Source organism: Scomber scombrus, chromosome 21 (assembly GCF_963691925.1).
Source record: "Scomber scombrus chromosome 21, fScoSco1.1, whole genome shotgun sequence".
Classification (NCBI taxonomy): domain Eukaryota; kingdom Metazoa; phylum Chordata; class Actinopteri; order Scombriformes; family Scombridae; genus Scomber; species Scomber scombrus.
The window spans coordinates 3,247,504-3,264,031 of NC_084990.1; positions in this window are offsets into that span (position 1 = coordinate 3,247,504).

Consider the following 16,528-nt stretch of genomic DNA (forward strand, 5'->3'; position numbering starts at 1 on the left):
TGTCGGCATCGTCGTGTAAAGATTATTTTAGCATATTTTAGTTTATGCTTGGACATGTTGTAAGATGAAGCACAAACAGTACCAGAAATGCTTCTTTTGGTTAAGACAACACAAAGCTAAAGTGATGCTGAAAGGAATGAAAAAAACAGAATATGGGTGGATGGAATATCAACTGGGGGGAAGTATTACATCAAAGCCTCTTCACAGATCATCTCTGTGTTTTTTACAAAAAATGAGGGGGTAAAAGCTTGGTGATGTAGTGACTACTTTAAGGGCTATTTCACCAACAGAGAACATGCTAACACTTAAGTAACACACACACAAGTTATTTAAGAGATTCAGCTGTTATATCATACATGTTTCTGCCAGTTTACAGTCTGACATAGAAGGGTTGTAACCACCATGAAACAATCAGAAAATACTGTTTCATTTATCTGATTCACAGCTTTTTTCTGGACCAGTGCCGCTCTCTCTCTCTTTGTCTCTCTCAGCTCGCCGTGGTCATGCCGTGGAGGAGGAACCACCTTTGAATGCCGTGTTTGCAAATACCAACCGACAAATCTCTCTTCTCCCATGATGACACTAGTTTGATAATGGACTTAAGAGTCTGGACTGTTTTTCTCTACAAATAAAAAAAGGTACCTGAGACATGCAGATACACAAGTGTGATCCTGTTTACCTGCTTCTTTTTTTTGTTTGACTTCCTCTTGATGATGTCTATCCTGCCTGCTGGTTTTCTAAGTTGTTTACCTAAATTCGCCCAAAGGCATGCTCATAATTCCACCAATCTCTGCCAATATTCAAATCTGTCTCGTTCAATTGTCTGTTTCGGTGCGAGCTTTGGACAGCCCCCAGCAGACTTTATGAATATTTGTCTCAGCCATCTTCCTTTTCTATATTCACCAAAAACACTTCACTTTCACTTGTTGCATGCTGTTTAGTTCCAGTCCTCTGTAGTGCTTTTTTTTATAACATTTACTGGGTTGAAACATTTGCTCTGAGCTATTTGTATTTAGGCAGTTTTGCTAAGGCTTGCTGTCTGAAGCCCACAAGCTCATGGCACAACCCCCACAGGTGTTTTCAATTATTTAGGTTGATTAGACCTCTTGTCAGGGGCTGTGTTGGGTCCACAGTTCATACTTAAATTAAGTCTACCAAACAGTTTGCACCTCTGTTCTGATTCTTTTATCACTAGAAACTCGAAACACCATTTCACTGTTAACCAAATGTTTGTTTCTTTTACTTTTTCAATATCTTTACCTTAGGAGTACATTTTATAGCAACATTTGAGCACCAATATTGGATGAGTGTTTTTACCTATCCAGTGAAATACCTCAATATAACAGATATTTTATGGACACAATGGCACAAAATGTGGTGCAGATCATGAATCCTAGTGACTTTGGAGTCACAACAAATGAAAAGACTTGACAACTATTGGATGGATTGCCATGACATTTGGTATATAGTACATTCATTTCCTCCTCAGAATTAATTGTAATAACTTTGGTAATCCTCTGGTGTTCATTCAAAAATGTGTTAAAAAATAGTTTTAAAAGCAGCATCAGGTTTGTTAGAATGTACATCTTGTATTTTTGTTGGTTTTATGTCATTTGAAATGACATTTACACCATTATTTACCAAAAGACTGAATGCTCCTGAAAATGTCAAATGGTGTAACCACAAAAGAATCCACCTACAGTGTATTTAAGTGGACGAATACAAATAATTACGTAATTTAAAACAATGTAAATGGTTCCTGATTGACATAATTCCTCAGATTAAATGTAATATTTAGAACAATTGTATTCCATTACCTTTATTAAATATAAAAAGTTACAATGTAAGTTCATAAGAATAAAAAAAGTCTGCACACCATAAGAGCTCCCATGCAGGTAAAATGTAATTTAATGAAGCGTGATGTTTCGAGCCTTACTGGCTCTTCTTCAGATGCTAAACACAATGAGGAGGCTCAGAGACGCCATCTTTCAAAGGTCCATGGCCCAGTCATGTGACCTAAAACACATGTGTTACATTAGTCTCCATTTAAGGAATAATTTATCAATAGACAACCTAGAGACATTTGTAGCAAAAAATGCATAAAATATAAATATATACACATATATACATAAACATCTACATGGAATTTTATGTTCCTTAAAAAACAAGATTCAAGCTGTAAAGGCTTCAAAAAATCAGAGGCGCCTCTTATACATGTCAAAACATGGGACCATATTACTCAGATAATGCTCAAAAAATATATATCAATACATCAATATTGTCTATCTCCTGGATATGATTCGGTTTCTCTGATTTTTTTGTTTGAGTATTATCTGAGTAATATGTTATACTAATGTAACACAGGTGTTTTAGGTCACATGACTGGGCCATTGACCTTTGAAAGATGTGAGAAGTTATTCATACGTTTATTTTCACATTTTAACCCCTTTAAATGTGACTAAACCACATGGACACAAAAAACCTCATTGACCTGTCCATGTGATGCCATCGTGTCAACATTCTAGGTTGTTCATTACTTTGGTAAGTATAAAACTAAGGACCTCAACATGAACCGTAGCTGTAACTTTTGATGGCTAATTGTCTTTAGCCTAGAGCACCACTGTGCACTGCATCATAGATCTTAGCTTTTCTTTTCTTTGTAATTGCCTGTTCGTATAATAACATGGTTCATTCTTTATACGAATTGCCTTCAGTGGAAGTAAGGTGGCCCTGCAGTTTTTAAATATCAAAATTCTTCCTTTATGTACTTTTCAATAGATGCAGCGGCAGCTGGGACTGAAACTACACGTAGCCGGAGACAAAACATCTGGCAGGCCCTGTGTAAAGACTGCAGGACTCTGCCCTGAAAGGTGCATTAAATGTGGATAAGTATGTATTAAGTTTGTTAATATTTTTTGATGATGTATGAAGTGTAGACAGAATCCGATCTCTCTCTGCACCTTCCCTTCTAGTTAAGGCGGCAAGATACTGCTGTACAAGGCTTTTTCAGTCTAACAGGGTGCATAATTGTGTTCCTGACAACGGACAATTTCTGAAGCTCCATGACAGGCCAGATATTCAGACGGCAGGTTTAGCATTTATTTTTATCTCTGAGGTTCCTGCTGAAGTGTGAGAAAGCAGTGTTTTGCCAGTAAGTTATGCTTTTATGACCATTAAGAGAACACAAAAGAGAGACCAGCAATCACCTTGATACTTGTAGGAGAGCAGAGTAAACAGACTTCACACTGAAGCTGGGGAAAATGCTACAGGAAATTGTCTTATTCAGTTAGCTGACATCAAAGTAATCAGTGTAGTCTGTATGGCAACGCTAACAAAATGACATCTGGACAAAAGCTACATCCTTCTTCAGGCTGGAATACAGAAGGGATTTATAAAAAAGGTAAAAAAAGCAAAATCCATTTCTTTTTTTTTTACACTTATCCACCTTGAGCGATTTCTTCATCTCAACCTGAGCTGGATGTAAAGGCTACCTTCTCCTTCTCTCTCAACCTCTCTGTGTTTTCAACTCCCAAAACATCATCATATATTCTCCTTGGCCCTAATGAGTGATGATCAAAGTGTTGTAATCACAGGCCGAATAGCCGAGGCGGGCAGGGCAACCAGCGGGATTAATATGTACCAATTACACCGCCGGTGCAGGCCAACGGTCTGTCCCTGTGTTAATTGATCATGTTACATAACAGGATGAGGGTCATGTAATGAGCTTAACATGGCGAGTGCTGGGCTGTGTTTTCCATATGCAGCAACATGATCGGTACAGTAGGAATTTATGTAATCTAAGAGACTATATGGATATTATTGAAGAAACAGTACATGTGGATCGAATTAGTGACAGAAAGTCATTTCTAGCATAGAGGGCTTTAATTTTTCCACTAGGCTTCTACATAAAGTCACAGCTTTATTCTGAACTGAAAGCCAAACTGCAGTTTAAAGAAAGATGTGTCAAGTTCAGCATCACACATGGGCTGTTTTTCAAGTGAAACGTGGATTGATCATTTCTGCACGAGCATATTCTTCTGTCCTCTGTGGTTTGAAACTACACACTTTATCCCAAGTCATTCCACAGTTACCTAATGTGTTTCACTTGTGTCTTGTTTCACTCACCTGTGTCCAATTGGTAATTATCCCTTGTGTATTTGGGTCGTTTTAGTCTTGTCCGTTCTGCTTTGTTCTTGTGTTGAGTCGAGCGTGCGTTTCAGCTTCTTTTCATTTCTTTTTTGCTGTACATCCTGAATAAAGACCTTTTTCATCAGTTCAGATTTTGACCTCTGCCTTTGGGTCCACCTGCTGCGCTCTCCACTGTAAAATACATGCAAACTAATTACATTCCCATCAGTGTCGGCTGATGTTAAACTGAGACAGAAAACACTATCTGATGAACATCAAAAGTTAGCATTGTCTAGTTGACTTTAGCATTTAGCTCCAGGCACTACTCTATCTAATTACAGCCTCACAGAGACACTAGTGTGGACTGGAAACTGTTAGTCTTGTTAAAGAAGAAAAATAAGGCTCAGTCCCTATTACAGACCTCAACTCTGAGCATAATCCATGTGTTTCTTCACAGTTGAGCTCCTGTTACTGTGTTTATAGTCACGCAGTCAAGATTTTCATATTCTCCTCCTGTCAGGATTCAGATGCACATCCTGAGAGACGTGCAGCCGCATTTTCATTAATCATGGCAGAGTACAAAAGAAAAATCTGGACGATGTTTGCATAATGACAGTTGCTTTACCTTAATAGGCTTCTAAGACACTCAAATGAAATGCAGAGAAAGACTTGGTGGGTGTATTTATTTCAAGTTCATGACACACTAACCAGATCGTCACATGTTCTGAAAATACTGCGAAGCAAAGTCTACTCCTAACGATAGTCGTAGCATTTGTGCAACACCTCTTATTTTTAATTTATATTGTATTCTCAAATTGTCATAAAGTGTTGCACTGACAGTCCACTAAGATTCCTACATTTCTGCTGAGTACCTGTATATGTATATGGACATTTCCTCAGCATGGCAGGAACAACAGAACTAAAGCACTAAAACACCATTGACTCCTCTCCACAACGGATGACCTTTACTCGCATCCAACCTGCTTTGAATTAGCACTAAGTGGTCCAATCAACGCTCGGCTGTCAGTTAATTGGAAGCATTTCCAAACTGATCTTCAGTCGAAGACTATTTAGTGGTCTTTTAAGGCCAATTAGCTGCTCATAGTGGAACCCAGCAGATCTGCAGAAAACTGTTTCAGCGGCAAAGGAGCACATGTTGTTTTAGCCTAAGTCTGTGTGTGTGTGTGTGTGTGTAGAATTGCAATTGCCTAACATGAATCAGACAGAGAAAAAATGATTGGCAACAGAGAGTTAAATATTTCAACTTGGTCTAGGAGACATAATTTAATGCACATTTGATAGCAGCTAGTGCCTAATTAATCGTTGAACTGCCAAAATGGATTTTTAGCCATGCTAGTGGCGTGGCTCTATGGATGGCACGGTCTGTCAGTCCATCACTTTGGTCTTGAATGAAATATCTCAGTAACTATGGGATGGATTTACATGATATTTTGTACATACATTTATGTTCCCCATAGGATGAATCATTTGGGGATTTCCCTGAAATGTCAGCCTCCCTCTTGGTGACACTAAGGGTAGTGCTACCAAGAGGCTGACATTTATTGTTGTTTTTTAGTGAAAGGTCAACAAATATATTATTGAATGTGTTAAAATTTGGTACAGTTATCCAAAGTACCCAGAGGATAGATTTTTATGACTTTAGTGATCCCCTAAATTTTCACTAACTGTTTCTCAAGTATCTCAACATCTAGTGCATGGATTGTACAAACAGTCATGGTTCCCAGGCAATGCTTTTTAAAGGGTACCTACACGCTCAATCATTTTTTATGCTGTAAACATATTCATATAGCCTTATGTTGGCTTATGATGTTAATACACATGTTTTATCAAGTGTAAAAACAGCTTTTTCTTCTTGAAATTATACTATCTCTGTCTATTGGGATGGAACATTTCAGTTCAGTCTATGCTGTAGCCTTCCCTAATAGTGACAGCTAAGACAAGACATTAAGTTCTATTTCATATCATTAATATCAAGTATATTTTATAGCCTCAGTTTGTGTCTCACACTGATAGCAGCTGGTAGCATTAGCAAGCCTGATAAGTGACGACAGCGGCGTACATGAATGGAAGATTTATACGTAGGAGGGTGGGAGAAAGCAGTACTTGATTGGGTAATTACTCTTTAATGACAGTGCTGACTTTTCACACAGCCCCGACACATCACCGACATTGGTGGTTTTGAATGAAATATCTCAACAGCTGTCTGGATTGGTCTGACATTCTGTACAGACATATATGTGTCTGGCATTAATTGTTATAACTTTAATCCTTTCATTTTTTTTCGAGCGCCATCATTAGGTCAAAATTTCAATGTGTCCAATACTTTGGTTTATGACCATATATTTGCAAAATTGATGACATTCCCATTAGCCTCACTAACATCGTTAAGAAGGTGAACATCATACCTGCTAAACCCACTTAGTCTTAATTTTATAACAAAGGAATGGGACTTCTAGATTTCCCCATGTACCATCTTGATATTAGGCTACTCATTATTCTGAGGAGATAACAATTTAGACTTACAACACATAATTTTCTACATTTACGCTGTTAATGAAGCCAAACTACTGCCATAAATACCTCTTAACTTAGGCAATTGTGCTGTTAAAGACTACTAAACATGTCTTCAAGGCTCAAGAAAAATATCCAACATGGATTTGAGAGTAAGTGAAAGGAAATCATACAGCAGCACACTGTGGTGGACAGAAGCTGAGCAGAATTTCTATTTGTCTTCCTTACATAAGATATTCCAACACACTTTATTAGGTGAAGAGGACTTCTTGTGTTAATCTGCTGCAGAACAGATTCCCCTTTCATCACTCCATCCTTGTTGACTTTTGGCTCCCTGTTCCATCCTTGTCTCACAGCTAAGAACATCTTCTGTCTTTGAACTGCTTCCAATTTTCACCCTTTAGATAAAAGAGACGTGTAAAGCTATGCAATAGAAAATGACAGCAGTAATATCAGGCTGAATCACAAAGTGAGTCTACATCTCGCAGTTTTGTTTTCTAACTTACTTAGTTTATTAAGCAATTGATTATGTGTTCAAGTACACTCACTGGGTTAGGGTTAACCAACTAATGGATTGTTATATTCTTACCCATTTTTAAGTAGACTGGACAACCATTTGGGTAAGATGCTAAGCTGCCACCAAAAAACTAATTCTCTGTTCAATTCAATGTTTCTCAGGAATTGTACCGTCAATATTAATAATTTTGTTTATACTAATTTATATGAGTAGTACATTTGGGAGGCAGCCAGGATTCTGGAAGCCAAAATATCATTCATTTCTCCCAAAGACAATGTTACATGACTAGTTGTTTGAGCATTTCTAACACTTGGATGGCCATGAAAGTCTCCTGGTTGAATCATCAGTACAAACAAATAGCAATTGATTGAAATAACTTAAAAAAACATCAATGGTACAAAACTGTGTACATAAAACATTAAATGATAAACCAACTACAACATTGTGCAATGCCCCAAAAACAGCCAATCACTGAACATCAAACTGAATTGTCTATGGTTTAGCTTCATAGCTTCAAGTCAACTTCAACAGACATTTTTTGTATCATAGATCATTCTATGTTAGTGTTTTTTTTAACCAAATGCCACCAATGTTTTAGATGGCATCTTTACCATAGTAACGGTTGATGAGGGTCATGGGTACTGTAGTAATTTTTTTTATGCCATTATGACATTCTAAATCAACAGACATGACAACACTTCAACAGGTGATTTCACTGATTAACACACCTCTGTGGCTGAAGCTGTGTTAATCAGTGAAATCACCTTTTGAAGTGTTTGGTTGGAAGGAAAACCTGCATACACATTGCTCTCCATGGCACATGGTTCGCCACCCCATTTTTACTGGATTCTATGGGTAATATTCTCCTCCAATCACATGTATGCAAATTTCCATTGAAATGTGTATGTCGAAGCCAGCCAATCAGGCCAGTCTGTGTGTATTTCACACATAATACAAGGCATCCCACTGCAGATTTCATCCTGTAACTAATTCAGTGGACTATGTAGGAGTGGCAGGGTCCATAGGTAGATGGTTCGCCTGTGCTTATAGAATTAGGGTTACAATAACGTAACCATCATTATATCACACACAAGCTCCTCCTTCTAATGGAGTCTAGGGGTACAGTAAGCGCCTTACAACTCTCACTGCTTCTACACCAATTACCCATGCTACTTGTGTAATGACCAGCTGTAAGAATTACATCACCGCTCACCTGTCAAGAGTTCATTGACGTTACCCACAGTTAATACCCAATATCTTCCAATAATCTAATCACAACCCCCCAAACAAAACTGTGCACTGTGAAACTTACCTCTGGGAAATTAGTGTGTCTCAAAGCTGCCAACTTTATCCTCAGCATCAGATTGTTCTGTAAAGTCCACATCATCGTAGCCAACTCTAGTAAAACATAAGCTGTGTCTCTGGAGTCGTTGCCAGGAGGAAGTATAACCCAGTGTATGTGTGTCTTCCCTATTTGGAGTTTGTCCAGGAGTTGCCAGTCTTGGTGGAGCTGAGGCTGACAGGCAAACCTGACTGACTGATTGATTGAATGGTACCATAAATAATCACTATTACTGAACTGCAAACATAAATGCTGCTATTTCAAGTTTGACTTTGAGTGCAGTTTTGAGTTGTCTTTCTTTTGGTGATAGTCAACTGGATTGAACTGAACTGTTTTCAGATTGTGGGGAAAACAAAACAGTTTAGTTACCAGCCATTTTCTGTCCCAGGTTGATTTTTGTGATCCCATTTACAGGTTTGTCTCGCCGTCCACCTTATCAAAACTTGATCCCCTGTATCACTCAGCCCAGCACATCACAAACTCTGCTTTCAGACACACCACTGCATTTTTTATAGCTTGGTTGGATGGTCATCCCTAACTTTGCGTAGATTGCTACAGCAGTACGTTTTACTCTACAAAGTGATCTCAGGCAAGTTCCCTACGTACTCGAGTCAGAAGTTCTCATTTTTACTCACAATTTACCTTCTGTCAGAACTGAAACTCGAAAAGCAAGCCTTTATTATTACAGTCCCTGGTCTTGGAACCATCTTCAGACTAAATTGAAACTTGAAACACTCGTCCCTTTAAATGGTTTTAAACAAAGGATAAGAGACATAGTCACTGCTAGCTGCAGTTGTTTCAATTGAACAATAACATGTGCCTATTTATTGCTGCATGTTGTTCTGATTTGTATTTTGCACTTTTATATATTGTTACTTTTTTGTTGTCCTGTAGTATGTGTGATTCTGCTAACTGATCCTTTCTTGGTCAGGTATCGCTTGCAAAAGAGGTTTTAAGCTAACTATTTACCAAGTGGATTGAGCTCTTTGAGTCTTTAGCACGTACACACACTGATTTTGCTCTGCTTGCTTGATTCAATACATGGACTGAAAACCAAGTTGAGTTTTGGTCTATTTGTTTTTGTAGTGCTGTTTTTTGGTGACATTTATTTATTTGCTTTATTGTTTTGTTTGGTTTTAAAGAGTCATTTTCTTTCTATTTTATAATTATAATTTGTCAGGCGTGACTACTTGGCACCCCTCTTCATTTAAGCTTTGGTCCCTTGTTGAGCTGTGGATGATGAGATTTAAAAATGTAAGAAGTTGGCACATGATTTTCACAACACAAAATATTCTCCTCACCTTGGCAACCAAACACCTGTTTATGATATTCACTATATGAATACACCCCCTGCAAAAAGCTAAAATCAGAACAGTTGTGTGAAATGTTGATGCACAACACACATTTGTTTTTGAATAAGATGAAGCTGAGAATTAATCTTAGTGTACTGTCCAAAGAAAGAAAAAAAAGCTCTGCTGGGCTTTATTTTCCCTAAAGCAGCCATTGGTTTCCAGTGATTTCATAATGGTAAAAAAAATCAACTTGTAGAAACTTAAAACTTGTCTTAATACCATTAAACCACCACTATGAACATCATGTGGCCTTTGTTTGTTTGTTTTTTATTAAAGGGAAAAACGCATTATATAAATAAAAAAAAGGGCAAGGCAATTGTGTTCCAGCTCTCCATATTCATCCTTTCACAGACTGTGTTTCTATGTTATGTTGGGGCTTGATATCACCAGGAGACTCAATATTTCAGAAAAGCTTACTTTTTCAATTGAAAGAGATCCTCCAAGAGAAGCTCCAACTTAAAGATGACTTTGTGATTCAGTTTGAGGACCTCAACATCAGAAATGTTCTGAGGGACATAACAGACCTTCCACTGGAAAAATTGGTACTGAAGATGCTCTGGAAAGTATAAAGAGAATTGGATGAGCTTGCGTCAGTATCCTCCCTGGACTGTGCATGTATGTCATCTTCCACCTACAGTAGGTTAAGCCTTAGTTTCTCAACAGTGGTCTTGTTCTTTCCCTATTCCTGTGTTTTCTTACAATGTGGAATTTGGCTTTTGAAAGGGAATGATTGCTTAAAGGAAAACACACCACTTCTCATTGTACCAAGAGGAATGAAAATGGACACTTTGGACAACATAGTTCAAAGTGTTTCTTTCCTATAAGGCTCACCCACACACTCAGGAAACGGAATATGTGGCTTCTGCACTTACTGGAATGCACTCATGCCTTAAAGAGCCAAACTCCAGATAGAGTTATCATAGATGGACCGTGAGTATTAAATATAAGCTTGGGAATTACCATTAGGAACTACAGATGGCAAGGCACACTGAAGTCAAGATTAACCAGAGAATAGAGGGAGAGGATTACAGGCATCATTTGAAGAAAGCAAGAATGTGTTAAGAGAAATTCCTCCCAGAATGATGAATATCTTGAAAGAGAAATGAATGCATTACATTCCTTTATAATATCATGGAGCTTTTGCAGGGGAAAGATAGAGTGGTAAAGTAACCTCTGGTAGCAGATGTCATGCCGAGATGTCTAGGGTGGTTTGAAAGTACATTTTGACATTGTTGTCTTTTTTTCTTCTTCTCATCTTCAGGTGTTTCTACAGTTTTATTTCTGTCCTTTAAGAGTCACTTATAATAAATGCAGTTGGAATGAATGAATATACTTAGGTGTCAACGCTGCAAAATCACAGATTTACCCATTAGCCCAGATTCAATTTAATCAAGAATGAGATCACAAGTGAGACAACATAACAACATTTAACATTTAATGGCATCTTTTAAATATTCAAAAGACCTGTGCTTTTGACCCGTTGATGAAATCAATGGAAGGGTAAGACCTTATAAATTAAAACCTGCTTTGGAGATGTCCCCCTGGGGGAACTTGACACTCATAGCAGTGGAGGCGTTGAAGAGTCAAAGTGGCACAAACTGCAATGACAGCAAAGAGATATAACAGGTAAGCTTGTTTATATTACCTGCAGGCAGTGTTGGCAGCTGCTAATGACAGGCCACAAGCTGATGGGTGTGTGACATCTGGGTCGACTGAATAGTAATTAAGAGGCAGAGACCTGAAGTGATGAGAGAATCGTCCTCCTGCTTGAACAAACACTAAAATCTTAATTTCTGGTGTTTGGTTTAAACACAAGTAGGAATGTCTCTTGTTACATGAAGACATCAATCAAACTTTAAGAGGGAAAAACAGATCAAGCCTCCACACCAACAGTGAGAAGCACCTCCAGGCCTGAGAAAGCTGCATGTCAAGAATCGTATGGGTAAATGTCAAACAGCAACAGTTCTGTAAATCCCCGGAAGGAGGTCTGTTGAGCAAAATGTTAGGGTTAGGGTTAGTATATTTCAACATTTAATTACATACTCTGAGAACCTGCAGTAAATGAAGATGTATGAACTTGGGTAGGTATCATATAGGTACCGTCAATGTCACATATAAATTCATATCAGTACATTTAATTGAGATAATAAGGTATTAATTGCTATTAAATTAACTTTAACTAATAGCAGACTGGCGGAAAGTAAGAGTTTAGTGGAGAGATGTGATTAGCTGGTGTCCTATATGGTGAACAGTGCCTCTAAACTAGTAGCACTCGAAATGGTCTATAGCTGGTTCTCCTTCACCTCAGACTATCTACAGCACTGTTTAGACACACATGAAACACATATATTTGCACTGTCTACACTATATAGTGTGTGTATACACGGTACAGGGACAAGTATGAGTAATTCCCTCAGGGCCATCATGCCAGATATTTTATTACATGACTGTTTTGATGCAAACCCGCCACTCAAAGCGCTTTTACACTACATGTCACATACACTCATTCACACACATTCATACACTGATGGCAGGGGCCAATCTGCTTATCAGATGGAGACTAACCATTCAAACACATTCATACACCATTGGCGCGGCCATCAGGAGAAATTTAGAGTTAAGTATCTTGCCCAAGGACACATCGACATGTGGACTGGAATCGGACCGCCAATGTTCCGATTGGTAGACGACCGCTCTACCCCCTGAGCCACAATTGGCAGTTAGCCTTTTGAGATGTACTCACCAAACAGAAAATGTACCTATGTTTGGTGCTTGGTGGGTCTTATTTTGGATCCTGGGAATCATGCAGGGGAAACACTAACTCTAGAGCTCATATTGACCCCATGGTTCATCCTACTCTCTATAGGTGTGTTTCCATTCACCTGTTTAATGTGAATTTTTCGTTTGTGCACAAAAGAACCTGAGCGGAAACACCGAAAATCTGACAAAAATTTAGAAATACTGGGCTTGCCTGTAATCACAACTATGGAGCAAACAAGTCTGAATGTCACACAAGCTTTCACTGAAGAGACTACAACATCAGATCTGTGTGGATCGATAAGGAGATTAACACTCCTCTAGACTCCTCACAGATGTCAAATTTCCGAAATGGTTTTCCATTACTTGAGCTTTGACTTGTGTCATCTTATGTCCTTTTCTTTTTGCAAAAGTTTGGTTTTCTGCAACTGATTCTCTCACTACACCTGATGCCTAATACTCAGACAGCAGTAGTGGATGGAAACACGCTTACTAGTATTTTCTTTTGCTATTTTCTGAAAATGTAGTCAAAATATTCACTACATTTAGATGGAAATTTGTGTTTAACATATATCCTGTAGGTTTTAAAGGGGCACACCACCAGTTGTATGCATCAGGTTAATTTGACTTGTCACCGAGATATACTGGTCAGCTTGTCTGTTGTGTTCTGTGTCTACAGGGGAGTGTCCCAAAGTGTGAAAAAATGACACTAATAATATTGGTTTGTTGTGTGTCAGTTTGCATTAAATTGATTCAAATTAAATGTACTTGTACAGGTCCCCTCTACAACACAGGGCCTCAAGATCTGGTAAAAATGCAGAACCTGCCCTTACATTTTCAGCTTATATTGTGCTTTAGTGGCACATATTCCCAAACAAATTTGCACTTGATTGATTAAACCATTGGCATTAGGGGCTCTTAAGGGTCCGGAGCTCCGGGGCAGTTTCCTGCGTTGCCCAACCTTGTAAAATGGGATCCACCAACATTACTTTAGTTCCTCAAAACCCTTTTAAAAAATTAAGGATTTATCTTCTGCTGCCATTGTGATTGATCAGCATGTAAAGTAACCAAGTGCAGCTTTAAAATCTGACTGTTGTTGCAGTGTCTTAACTTCCCAAAGTGTTTCCCACACAGCACAGACAGGAAACCAAGGGGTTGGTAAGGATAACGTGGGAGTTTCCAGGAATTAGGTTCCACAGCTGTGATCCCATTTAGCTTCTTCTTTACCATTTAATGAGATCAAGGGAAGTTTAATCACCTTTTAATCTCCTTGGGGTTTTCTTCAGATGCTAGGTGGTAGGTACCAATCATCTCAGGGTGATTCTAGGCCATTCCAGGTTTCAACCAAAACCCTCCACCTTAAGGGCTTTTGTGAGATTTCATGGGAAATCAGCTGCAGTACGCATTGTGTTTATCCAGTCAACTTTTTTTCGTCACTGAACCCTTTAACACATGTAATGAGTCTTTGCGTTGCCAATGGCTAAGAAGAGGTAGGTGTATATTCAGATCTTGCATGGTTTGTGTCACATGTTAAATGGCTGCAGCAAAAAGCAGCAAGAAAGGAAAACATCAAATAAGCTACACAGTCATCCGCCTGATAGACCTGTGTGTTTGTTATGTCTGAATAGCTCCAGACAGAAATAAAGCTGTGTAGGTGTTCGTGCCTGAGGGGGGCCATCCTTTAGGCAAGGCATCCATGCCCTGTGGCTAGGATTGAATAACACAGTCTAATTTTGCTTGAAGTGACTCTTGACACAGGGTAAGTGTGTCAAAATAAAAGACCGTATCTAACACTTCCCGACACTCTGAATGATGCATACATTTTGAGCTGAGGTGAATAAATGTAGTACCTCTAAAATGAATATAAGTAAAGGCTGGTTATTCGTATAATGATTTGATTACTGTCAGCTTAAGCAGTTTCGCAAAAAGGAAATGCGACAGTCTTTAAAGCAAAGATTTGAATGTAACACAAGAGTTGCTGCCATCCCGAGGTCTTAGATAGAAGCATTAGTGGCATGTAAAGCTGAACACCATAGATACCAACCCACTGTTTTCTGTTTTTGATAACAGTGCATCTCACAGAGCAACCCGAACACCAGAAAAGAACACCGATATTGGATGATCTACAAAGCCACATTTCCATGTCTTTTATATCCTGTTCCCAAGTTCTCTAAATTCTCAATTTCTACTATGTCTGTGCATGGTAATTACAACATGGTCAAGGTTGTGGAGAGGTCATAATAGCAAATAAAACATGGTTAAGATGCAGTTAGGGCACAAAAACACTTTTAAAAGTGTGGGAGAACGATTGTGGCTACAGTTGAAAAATGCAAACATTAATTACAAGTCTTCTTCCGGTCCTTTACGATCCGTATCATTACATAAAGGACACACCACTGCACTTCCTGCATTGGCACTGAACATTGGCATCGGATGTAAATTGTGAGGTGCACAATCACCCAGTATGGATACAATCTCTAGGGATAGTGGGTTGCATAATGTCTGATATCCTTTGTCTTAAAGGGATGGTTCATATTTTAATATTTGTCATACATAGTTAGTGTATTACCTGCAGTAGATTTGGGTTGGCATGCTCCTAGTTTAAAGAAGTAGACAGGAGTACTGGCACAGAAGCTAAGTAATGTACTGCTGTGACGGGGCCAACAGCAAAAGTTATTTTAGACACCTAACTATAAGCCCAGAAAAAAAAGTCAATACCAGTTTAAGTGTTTGCTACATTTAGAATATTTTCACCACTTTACCTTGATGTCAGACTTCCTTGGTACTACATTTTCTCAACCATTGAACTTCGGGTTTTCCTACAAATGCTATGCACTTTGTTAAGCCACAACAACACTTTCTGGCCCAAACAGTTGATCTGGGGTGTTATATATTTCAAGGCCCACATCTTAAAGCTTTTGTACCATGGTGCTGCTTTGGCAGTGGTTGGTGTATAGCTGCGTCTTTCCTGCTTGCTTATAGAATAGAATAGGACTGTAAAAGGACATTAAAAGTATAGACATAGTATAGGCTCATTAATACCATAGCTATCAACCGATCAGATTGCAAGATTTTAATTACATTTTCTATTAGACAGCTAAATCTGGATCTCAGGAACACAGAAGCAAACTCAACTAGGACCAAATCATCCATGTGGCAGAATTGTGCCATGACACTGCTGGTTTTGTGCATACCCATCCTCTGCATTTTGAGAACATTGTCCTGACAACTGATTCCACCATACCTGATATGTGGCTACCAGTATGTGGATGAAACTTTCACCCACCTGCACTGCTACAAATCTTACCGCTTCCTCCAACATATCAATACAAAAAAGTTCACAGGTCAACAAGAGAAGGATGCTGTTACGAGATGATTGCTATCATGTGAGAGCTGATTATTGCATGAAGACCATTGTGTAAAGGAAATGCACACACACACACACACACACAGAAAATATCTCTATCTATTTTAACTCTACCAACACTTATAACATCCACAATAAGTGGTGAGGACCCTCCTACGCAGAGCACAACATATTGTCGGTGAGGAGGAGGATAGAGATAGATAGGTGCAGCAGGTCCGGGATGCACTCCAAAGAGAGGATGATGGGATTCCTGCTTCAACCTAAGGCCAGGAGAGACTTTTGTGGGTTGAGTGCAAAAAACAAACCAAAAAAACAGAAATCTTTCCCAGAAAGTGGACACCATGAGTCACGATGAAGGAGATGATGCCAGAAATAGTCCTGGAGGTAAAATCCTAAACAAATACAACAAGACCTCTGGCTGCACTAAAAGTTGCAGCTAATAAATAATACAAGAGGAAGAATATGATTTTCAACAGGCCCTGGTGTTGCTCTTACAGCAACATAAAAGATGGTATATTTTGTTCCCTAAATTG